The sequence below is a fragment of the Miscanthus floridulus genome, chromosome 8, assembly GCF_019320115.1.
Source record: "Miscanthus floridulus cultivar M001 chromosome 8, ASM1932011v1, whole genome shotgun sequence".
Classification (NCBI taxonomy): Eukaryota; Viridiplantae; Streptophyta; class Magnoliopsida; order Poales; family Poaceae; genus Miscanthus; species Miscanthus floridulus.
In genome coordinates, this window is record NC_089587.1 from 53,234,419 (window position 1) to 53,246,311 (window position 11,893).

The 11,893-nt window shown below is 45.6% G+C and overlaps 1 pseudogene; it reads left to right on the forward strand.

Annotated features, from left to right (window-relative positions):
- Window positions 1-7,978: 7,978 nt before the first annotated feature.
- Window positions 7,979-11,459, forward strand: LOC136476386 (cinnamoyl-CoA reductase 1-like; annotated as a pseudogene).
- Window positions 11,460-11,893: the final 434 nt, after the last annotated feature.

Consider the following 11,893-nt stretch of genomic DNA (forward strand, 5'->3'; position numbering starts at 1 on the left):
CTTTGAGGACACCAGCCGGCTCTTCTCAGCCGATGACTTCGGCGTGGTCGGGTGCCACTTCCGCGGTGCGTACACCACCACATCATAGCGCTGGGAATGACCCTGCAACCGAGGACGACGATGACGACGACCCCCCGGGCTTCTGTAGACCGCACGACCAGTGGGACGATTGGCCGCAGCACGAGATCGGCATGTCTCAGCTAGGTGGTGCCCCGCTTGGTACCCAAGGAGCCTCACAGGTACTATAAAATATAGTTTATTTAAATACGTAGGCTCCATGAACTAACGATCATAAGTAATTATAAGTAATCGTGCGTATCATATACTTGCAGGGTACGAGCCGTACGCACCGTCGACGCGACCATACCGACGTTGGCTACACTCCCAATGTGTTGCCAACAAATCCGAAGAGACAGAGACGTCCGAGGGATCCTTACACTCCTGGGTCTTAGTTTGTTAGGTCAAACGAATATTGGTGTCCGAAACTTACGGGGTTATTTGGTTATGTTATGTCAAACTTATATCAAAACAATAAAAATGTTATGTGGCAGCTTGTCAACTTGCGCACGGACTTCATTTATCTGTTTCATATTCGTTTCTTTGCGTCATGGCAGCACTGCCAGCGAGATTAAGTACCAATTAGTTCGAGAACTGGTAGTCCCAACGTATCTCGACGCCGGTGGCAATTTTTCATAATCGATTAGTTAAATTGGTGGTTAACCGTATTATGAAAGACGAAAAACAAATTATTGGCTTATCAAATTCTCTATTCGACCGTAAAAACAATCAACAAAAGACAGAAACAAATCTACTATTGATTTTACGTCAAGCAATACTTAGAATAACTCCCACTATCGACGCGACGCGTTCGGATTAAACCGTTCAGGTACCGTCGGTCGGACGGCGGGCGCGGCGGCTAGGCAGGCTTGCTGCTCGGGCAGGCGGGACTGGGCGCGGTATTTATTCGGCTCTGCTGCGCCACGGATCAGGGCGCGGCACTGCCGCGCCAAGGTCGGTGGCGCGGCAACAGCTGCCACGTCAACGGTCACCGAAATCGGTCGTCGCCACGTCAGACCTCTACCGCGCCACCATACATGGCGCGGCACAGGCATTTGACCGCGCCAAAGCAATAGACGCGGCCAAAAGTGTTAGTTTTTTAAAAAAAACTTATAGTATTAGATTTAAAATTAGTTATAAAAAAATGTTAAAATTAAAAATAAAAATCTCGCGGCGGGCTGGGGACGCAAGAAGCTTCGTTGAAGCTTCATGTTGGCAACCGGCACAAGAACACGTCCCCATTCCGGACCTCAAACCCGGGCCAAGGAAAACTGAAACCGGTACATGTAGGAAAAAAAAGCGGCCGTAACTGCAGAAGGAAACTCCCAAGCAATGTCCCAAAACAACAACGTAAACAATTGTCCCCAACAACTTAAACAAGTGCCTCGCATTGGATCATAACTGTTGCCGTCCTATAAAACGACATCATGATTCGTGGCCCAACACAAGGATACAGGAGCAACGAGCAAGGTGAAGAAGAGCAAGCCCACGACACCGGCGGCGTCGGCTTCGTGCCACGCGACCTCACGGCCACCACCAACTTGGGTAACCAACGGTGATCCATGCGGACCGCCGCTGGGAACGCCCTTGCGAATCCCGGCTCTCTGAGCAAACTCTTTGCTTACCTACCCGCCTCATCCTCGCTCCCTGATTCTTGTTAAGGCCTTGTTCGTTTGCGGAGGATCTAATCCAGGAGCAAACTCATTCTGGGCCAGGAATGAGTGAATGCGTCACTGTCACTCATTCCAGCTCAGGATTAATTCCAGAGGGTCGGAGGTCCGGTTTCGTTCCGGGTCACGTAGACAAGAAAAAGAGAAGCAAGTTTTTGTTCCGGTCCGTTTTCATTCCGGGTCGGCATAAAACGAACGCACATTTTAATTCTCACCCGGATTAAAAACAGGCCGCAACAATTCACCCGGCATGTGCCAATCCGATGGAAACGAACAAGGCCTAACTCTTTTTCTTTTTCTTTTTCTTTTTCCCTGTTGCTTGCCTTGTTCAGGTGCAGGTGCTCAGTGACTACTCTGCAACACCGCCGATGGCCGCTCCGGGCAGCGGGTTGACGGCCACCGGCCTCGCCGTCACAGTGATCGCTGTCAGCAGGCCCGGCCCTGAGGGGGGGGGGGGGGGGGAGGGACGGCCGTCCCAGGCCCAGGAAAGTGATGGCCCCCAGCCCCAGGTATGTATACATATACACTAGTAGCAATAGGAGATGACGAGATCCTCCAACTCCCTGTTTCCTGTGACCGTGATCACGTCCGTAGCACCGCTCCGCACGAGTCGCGACGCAACACGCAACCTTCCGCTTTCCTTCTGCGCTTGCGGCGTGGGAGCGTGAGGGGCCCGGCGGGCGGCAGCGTTCCAGTACCAGAGCAGAGAGGCGAAGCGAACAGGCAGAGGCAGGCGCCACGTGGCATCTGGCAGCAAGGGCCCTCACGTGACGTGATCCCTGAATCCTGATTCCTGATCATCTAAATCCTTAAATCCCCAATTCCCTGTTAGGCGTCAGGTATGGAATCTGAAATTTAGTTACTAATTGACTAATTGTTTCTCACGTGATCCCTATTTTATTAAATTGTAGTTACTAAATGTTTCTCTAAATTTTTTAGCAAAGCAAGAGATACATTAGTTAAGGGGCCTATAAGAGAAGAGAATCTTGAATTCCCTTGGATGCCAATGATAGACATTTTCCCTATGCCTATTACTCTAGAAAAAACGAGCAAGGAAGAGGTATATGATAGAAAATGGTTAGTTTATTCCAAACACTTGGACAGAGTATTTTGATTCTGTTGTAAGCTTTTTAATTCTAACAAATCCAAGAGTTCATTGGGGAATTATGGGTTTAGAGATGGGAGGCATGTCAATGAGAGGTTGAGGGAGTATGAAAATTTTAAGGTAATTTAATATGTATATACAAATTATTTCATATGAATATTGTTTTTGCATTCAATTAACTACTTATTACTAACATTTGTATATGTGTGTGTATAGTACCAATGCGTAGTATTAGTAGTATTATCATGTTCATATAAAAAGGTCCAAAATTTTAGCTTCGTTCTAGATCAAAATTTAGTTAATAATCGCAGTTAATAATTGTTTCTCTAAATATTAGCAGGACCATGTCATCAAGAAAAAATGCTTCTCGCAATGAAAAAAGAAAGAAGAAAAAGCGAATAGATGATTTGGTAGAATCACAGATAGCGGCTCTTCATAAATTTTTTAAAGAGTAATACAAGCACTTCATGAGATCCTGATGCATATTGGCGACAGTTGTTGTGGATGGGATTGATATTGACACCAAAATCAATAACTTCGTATCGAGAAATGTTAGAAATTTTTTTTGAGATAATTTAAAATGTATACAAATTATTTCATATAAATTTTGTTTTTGTATTTAGTTAACTGCCTATTAATAATATTTTGTATGTGTGTATATATATTATCAATGGATAGTACTAATAATATTATCATATTTGTATAGAAAGGTCCAAAATTCTAGGTTCGTTCTGGGTCCAAAATAACTCAGGACCGGCCCTGGCTGTCAGCGTGGGCGTCAGCTCCACCGGCGGCTTCGCCTTGCTTCTCAGCTTCGCCGGGGTGCTTGCCGGTGCCAGCCTCATCTTCGTCGGCGTCCGGGTCGCCGACGACGACCCGACGGCGCCCATAGGCCGCCCCGGGGTGCTCGCCGCTGGTGTTGTACACTGCCTGCGCCGCAACCTCGCCCTCGTTGGCCTCCTCTTGGCTTCCTCTGCTGCCGCCAGTGCGACGGCGGCGGCGGCGGACAGGGAGGCGGCCCCGGTGCTCTGCTTCTTGGATGCATTCGTGCTCACTTGATTCCTGATTCCACAGCATTCCCCGCCCTGAGCTGCCAGTCCGATCGGAAATTAATCCGCCTTGGTCACCGCCGCCGCCTGTCCTAATATAAGTGTGCTTTCTGGATAATCTTTATCATGTCATTGAGGTGCTAATAAATTAATCGAGTCGTGCTACTATAGTGTATTCATGAACCATAGCGATAATTTAAATTTTCTATGGTATCTTTCCAAATATCATATGATATTTTCATGTTTTTCCAAATACACGGGATTTAATGATACCTCGCTATTAGTTTTAAGAAGCAAAACAACCTTTTGGGTGCTGCTTAGCTTTCATCTTGTCGAGCACTAGACATGTATTTGGTTCTAGGAACAATTGAAGATGCATGGGATGCGGCGATCCTACGTTTAGAGCTGTTTGGATGGTGAGCTGCTGCGTCTGCGACGAGGTGGACGTGAGGCGAGCTGTGGCGGCGCAGCTGCACTTGGAGGGCCACGGGCAAATCGAGCCACGGCAGCACATGGACGGCCGCTCGATCGGCAACGAAACTGCCATAATAGGCCCCATAACTGGAAGCGTGCGTGCAGATTTTTGGGCAGTGGACCTGGAAGAAGCCGTGCGAGCGGCAGGCGTCGCCGACAGGGATGCGCGCGCCGGTGACGACCTCCGCGAGGCAGGGCGCTGCGACTCCGGCCGGACGTAGATCCCCGGCAGGGTGTCGTGCACGGCCATCGAGAGGAGGTGCTCCGCCATGCGTGCGCAGGAATAACCGAGTGCAGTTCGCCTCCGGCGGTTCTCCGGCCGGGAGGCGGTGGTCGCGCGCTCTTTATAGCGGTCGAAGCGGATGCATAACTTGTGGCGTGGTGACTGCGCCGTGGGCAGGCGGGACCGAGAAGACAGAAGACCCTGCCCCCCTCGCGTCATGGCCGTGGCAGCAAGTGACGTCACCCCCCTCTGCATCAAGCCGTAACCAACTAACCATGGCGGGCAAGTGATCCTCGGCGGCGAGGTACGCAGCCTCTGTGCCTCTTATTCGCTCCTGCACATCTTCTTTTTATTTAATATATAAGTAGTAGTATTATCTGCCGAGATCAGTGACTCAGAGCCGGCACCAATTCAGAATGTGGACGGTGGTTATGCTCTTACGAGGATGTCTGGTCGTCACACGATCGATCGGTGCAGTTGGCTTGCACCAGGTGTGATTTAAGGGCATGTTTCGATTTGGTAGCACTAAAAGCTAGCGGCTAAAATTAGTACTCCCTTTATTTTAAATTATAAGTCGCTTTGACTTTTTGGGTATATCATTTTGCTATGTATCTACACATATATTATATCTAGATACATAGCAAAAATAGATATACCCAAAAAAAAGTCAAAGAGACTTATAATTTGGTAAGAGTTGCTAATAGTTTTACGGGTAAAGTATATTTTTTAACCTCCAACTTGCATTGAAGTTCGATTTTCAACCTTCAACTATGAAATCAGGTAACAAACACCCTCCAACTATCAAAATCGTACAAATTTGGTCCACCGCTGGTTTCAAAAATAATTTTCTATTTTCTAATAACAAAAAATATATGAAATTAGTTCATGTTTTCTTCGAAAAATGATATATATATATATATATATATATATATATATATATATATATATATATATATATATATGTGTGTGTGTGTGTGTGTGTGTGTATATGTATGTTGATTCTATATTTAAAATTATGATGTGGCCGACCAACGCAGACCAACAAAATGATCCAAGAATCGAACCAACGCAGACCAACAAAAATTGTTGGCTTGAGCTAGAACAGCCAGTCCATGAACACAGCCCTGTTTGGCTAGCAGAATTTTGACTGAAACTAGCTGAAAAATACTGTTCTGACTGAATTATTGTGAGAAAAAAATAATATTCCAACTAAAAAAAAGTCGAACAAACCGAATATAGGGTAAGCCGAATCGAACCAGAATGGTACAAGACCACCAAAACTCACATCGCAAGCTGTTTTTCATTTTCCCTAGGTTCCTCTCTCTCTCTCTCCCCTCTCTCTCCCGCATTGCTGTATTCCACACACGGCAAGTCGGCAACAGATGTGGTTCTGCATGCGCTCCCTCGCTACAAGTCTACTACGGAGTACAAGCATATCCGATTGATGCCTATAGCCTCTGTATTATGAAAATATATTTTCACGATTATATTTATATACTAGTTATATATTATAAATATTAATATTATTTTATATATAATTAGTCATTAAAATTAAAAAAATTGACTTCTCGGAAAATAGAAATGACATTATTTGCGGGTGAAATAAAGGGCGTGCTTCTAATGGTGAGTTCCGTTTTAATTAAACTTGTATACATCACAATATTTAAACTACTATATACACGTGTGGTAATGCATGCAAATGCTTCCGATGAGTGATGAAACATTTATGTTTTTCTTGAGTATATCTTTGTTTCCAATTCAGTGCAAATGCATTCTCTCTGTCTGTTTAGAGATGGCCTGATCAGTTCATGGAGATATGTGTGACAATGCAAGATTCGATATGAAAGAAAAGATAAAAATTGCTTTTTTTTCCCTGGAATAAAAACTGTTTGCGATTAAATTGTGCACAAAATTGCAAGCGATTGCCAAATCCAGTGTTGTACACTTTGAGGCATCCAATTGTCTGGAAAGGGAACGAAAGGGGAAAAGGAACTCTGAGAAAACCTGGTTTCCTGTTAGCTTCCCAAACATCCAAATCGAATCTCATATTCCCATCTCAAATGATCCAAACTCACTATGAAAAAAAAATCTATCATTCAGTTCTGCTCTAGCTCATCCAGTCATCCCCCGATTGTTAATTCCATCACGTGACGGTGACAACTAAACTAGCCCTCAAAGCCAAACCTTCCGAAGATTCGGTTTGGCTAGGGGAAAAAAGAGAGAAAGTGACACAAGATTCGGTTTGGTTAGGAGGAAAAAAGCCTAATGGTGCTACTCTTGGTCTCTTGGACCATGACCATTTGCATCAACAATCGTGTCACATTGATACTGATTTAAACATACAAACGTTTAGCTTGCCAAATCTTTCAACAATCATATGCCGAATTTTAAACGGAAGTGCTAGCGTCCGGACGCCCCCACGCTCAGTCCGTTTCGCGCTCCACTGCGGGGCCCCACGCCGCCCGAGCGACAAGAGGGGAAGGGCGTGCGGCGCCTCCGATTCGGAAGGGACCTAGCCGCAGCGTCGTATGGATGCCTGCCGGTGCCAGGGAGAGACGATGTAGCAGAAGGTGGGGAGAAGAGATGCGCCCAATCTACTTTTAAAACATCTAAATATAATAGTTGCATCATACGTCTGAAGGCAGTTGAAACACTTTGAAAAAACACCTTAAAACTATCGCACACCATACGCAAACATCCAAATAAACACACATACGCATGCAAGGTATGTGTGAAACATATGCAACATCCAGATAAACACACTTGCAACATGCATTTAGAAAACACAGATAAAACATATCCTCTGGAACATCTGAAACACTCGAAACATACGCTTGTAACATGCCTCTGACAATTGCAACATGTGCAACATCCCCCGATCTACTTTTGCAACATCCATATGAAACAAATGCAACAAACATTTGAAACGCCTGAAACACTTGAAATATACATATGCAACATAGGGGGAGAGAGAGAGCCTGGCGCAGGGAGCGCCATGGCCGCCGGGGTGTGGGAAGCACGGTCGCCGAGGTGAGAGAGGGCGCCGCCGGGGGTGGGGTGGGCGTCTCGCCCGGGTGGGGAGCGTCGACAACTCCCCTGCAACATCGTTGCGTCACCTCTGAAGGATCTCGCTCGTGCTCCATGGATCTCGCCGGTGTGGGAGAGAGGGCCAGCGGATCTACGGGCGTTTAGGGTTCCCGGTGAGTGAGGATGCCGGGGTGGGGGAAGGCGCTGCCGGGGTGGGTGAGGGCGCCACTACCAGCCCGGGAGGCAACCATGGCCACGCGTCAGGTAGGGGAGGGCACGCACCGGGGTGGGTGAGGGGGCCGCTACCAGCCATGGAGGTAGCGGGCGGCACACGCGATGGTGGGGGCGAGAGGCAAGCGAACCAGCGATGACGAGTGGAGGATAAGCACAGTAGAGGATTTTTTTTTAATAACAAGCGAATAAGCGGAGCAGCTGCGTCCGGCCGCCCCGAATGTCTGGCAAGTAGCATTACCGAATTTCAAATAGTCAGCAGGCCCTATGTTTGAAACATTTTGCTCTTGACCTCTGGTCTCTTTTTACCTACCGGCAGCCATAAAACATCAGGGGTGCTTATAACAAGAGGGCCGGAGGTGAAAAGAAAGAAAGAAAGGAAAAGAAAAAGAAAGAAAGGAAGGAAGGAAGGAAAAAAAAAACTCAGAACTCGCCAAACCGCCCGCCTCGATCGGCGGTCGCTTCACTCTGCAGTTGACCGTACGTCCACCACCCACCGTGGAAGAAGAACCGCAGCGGAGCAGCAGGGCACTCAGCCACACAGAGAGCTGAGCTGAGCCGAGCAGGGACAAGGACGCGAGAGCAGCATGGAGGCGGCGGAGAGGGGCACCGTCACCGTGTGCGTGACCGGCGCGGGGGGCTTCGTGGCGTCGTGGCTCGTCAAGCTCCTCCTCTCCACCGCCCGCTACGCCGTCCGCGGCACCGTCCGGGATCTCGGTATGTCTCGCGTCCCCGCCAGGCACCAGCCCCTTGCTCTAAGTCTAAGAGCTTCTCATCACGTCACAGCAATAAACTTCGTCCTCTGAATCTCAAGAGAAGTAACGGTAGTGATGATTTGTGCTCCTGCCGCTGTAGGTGATGGCAAGAATGCCCATCTTATGACACTGGAAGATGCCGGCGAGAGGTTGCAGTTGGTCAAGGCTGACATGCTGGACTACGGCAGCGTTGCGTCCGCGGTCGCTGGCTGTGAGGGTGTCTTCCATGTCGCCAGCCCTGTCCCCTCCGGATCAACCCTCCAACCCTGAGGTGATTTTGCTCAAAAAATGTTTGGTCCTTGCATTGCTTTTTCTGAACTTTTCAGGTTGTAGAATGGGTTAATTAATGGGTTATACTTACATGTATAGCTAGTTTTGTTCCCTTTTTTATAACAAAAAAGGCATAAGTAGGGTTGAAAAAGCATGATGTCGATCATATCTGCCTATTACTCCTACGCTTCAGGAAAGTTTACATGACCTCATGGATAGATTTTCTCAATGATTTTCCTTTTTTACTAGTTTGTTAGATGAGGTAAAAGTTTTAGAGTCCACCAAAATGTGCATTTATGGTCCATAGGAAACATGTTCGGTTCATTGGCTTTCACTGTCAGCACGAGAGTGAAATTCCCAGCTTAATAAACAGTGCTTATGATGTTCTATATACTTCTATTCCTTTTGCAGGAAGATGTCATAGCTCCTGCTGTAACCGGCACACTGAATGTGCTGAAAGCTTGCTACGAGGCAAAAGTGAAGAGAGTTGTTGTGGTATCTTCAGTGGCTGCTGTCTTCAATAATCCTAACTGGCCTAAGGGCGAGGCCTTTACTGAGGATAGCTGGTCAGATGAGGAGTATTGCAGAAAAAATGAGGTATTATTGTAAATCCATTAAAGCAAAACTGCGTTGTTTCAGTTGTCAAGGCTTTATGTGCACATGTAATAGGATGGAGCATGTTTTATCTTTAGGTCTGAACTGTCTGAGCAACACAATGAGTTGAGAAAATACAGACAGAGCTGTCCTGTGTCAATTCACGTTTTACAAGGAAACTTAAAATCTACTACGGAGTACTATCCAACGAATTTAGTATTACTTACAGGATCAGGATCATCCATGATTATGCCCTGTGTCCTTACTCCTTACTGCCGAGAGCGCTGTAACTATGGCCTTGATTCAAGCTTTCAGAGGCGATTTTCCTTCATGCATCTCTCTCTGGTTTTCCATTTGGATCTTTTCTTAAAAAATGAAGCTACCATCATTGTTTGGTTTAACATTTCGATAATGTAATATTCTTCATTCAACCTTATGGGCTACTTTTTCCATGGAACAGGTAATTGTCATGTCTGAATCTACTCATACTAATTCATCTGAGTTTTGTTCTTGTAGGAATGGTATTTCCTTTCTAAAACACTGGCAGAGCATGAGGCTTTTGCTTACGCAGCAAAAACTGGGCTAGACATTGTAACTATTTGCCCATCATTGGTAATTGGACCTTTGTTGCAACCTACAGTAAATACAAGTGTTAATATCTTCCTCAGTTATATCAAAGGTGGAGAACATTCATTTTTTTTTACTATTTAGTCTTTTTGTTATTTGCATTGAGTAGTATAATATTACCTCCGTCTCAAAAAAAAATCAATTCCTAAAACCACCCCAAGTCAAACTATCTTCAATTTGGCTCCTCAGAAACGGCTGCGGCTCCTCCGGAGGAGCCCCCCCTAAAGCTACCATTACAGAGCATATAGATTTTCTATTTGCTGGAGTGCACACAGAAAAAACATACTCCATCCGTTCCAAATTATAAGACGTTTTGGCTTTTCTAGATACATTGCTTTTACTATACATCCAAACATAGTGTATATCTAAGTGCGTAGCAAAAGTAATGAATCTATAAAAGCCAAAACGTCTTATAATTTGGAATGGATTGAGTACTAATTTATCTTTCGGTTTGTTTCCAATAGAAACCACTTCATTTAGTGTATGGTTAGGGCTTAGGAGTCAAGCATTCTGTCCATGATTGTAAATGCTGTTCTTGTGCAGGAGATCAGGAGACAGTTAATAATGGACCCAAGAATCTAGTGGATGTTCGTGACATAGCTGATGCCCTTCTGTTGGCTTACGAAAATCCGCAGGCATCTGGACGATACCTCTGCAGTTCACCAGCATTAAGAGTCTCTGATATTGTAAACATACTAAAGACCTCATATCCAACATACACTTGCCCGCAAAAGTAAGTCTCTTCCTCGGCAATTGATTTTGTTCTGTCTCTTGCATGTCCCCTCGGTATCTTTGATGGAGTTGATTCTGCTCTCTGTACACCTGTGGATGCATGGACAGAATTGAGCTGGTAAATAAATATGAAAGTGACCCCATGTTTTTCTGTTAAAATGTCAAAACTTTTTCTGATTGACCACATGATAGCGATCTTATTGTATCATTGCTTTAGAGAAACATAACTAGTGCATCACTCATGCTGTTTAGCAGTCATTGAGCTTCTTTGTTTTTATCTGAACTATAGTTACTGAACTTTGGGTGCAACTTATCCTTCTCCATCACAATACAATGACTTGCAGATTCGTTGAAGTGGAAGGTAGCAACACATATATCACGGAGAAGCTTCGGAAGCTAGGGTGGACCTCTAGGCCTATGGAGGAAACCCTCCAGGACAGCGTCGAATGCTACCGAGCTCTGGGCATCCTGAACTGAGGTTCCATTCAGCTTCGGTCTTTTGGCTGCTGCTTCTGCTTTCAGCTTCTTTCCTCTTTATGTAAACAGTGAATCAGAAATTCAGAATAAGCTGGTGTATAGGAACTAGAAAAGGGAATCATGGGAGATGCTGATGCTAAGAATGAACTTGAACACCATCGTTTCTGAGTTTTTTTGTCTCTGCGCGCTCGGGGCGGGCAAATTAAGTACTCGCATGCTTTAACGCTTATATTATTCTGCGGGTGACTTGTCCCGTATTGTAAATCTGGAGTCGCAGAACTGAACCAACAATGAAGAGGTTCTGTGAATAAATCGGAGTGGTAGACTAGCGCAATGCTGTGAATAACAAATGTGGTAGAACTGAAACAACAATGAAAAGTTTATTTGCCAAATGTGCACTTCCTGGTTGCTGATATGGGCTTTATGGTCGACCAAATTTTATTTGGTTAACACTTGTACTTAAGTGCCTAAAACTTGCCATATGAAAGAAACTTTTCAGTCTAGCCTGGAATAAGCATTTGTGTTACTCTTAGCTATAAAACTTTGGTGACTGAGTGACTGACGGGTCAGGAAAGCGATATTCTAGCCAAGCAAAGAGTACA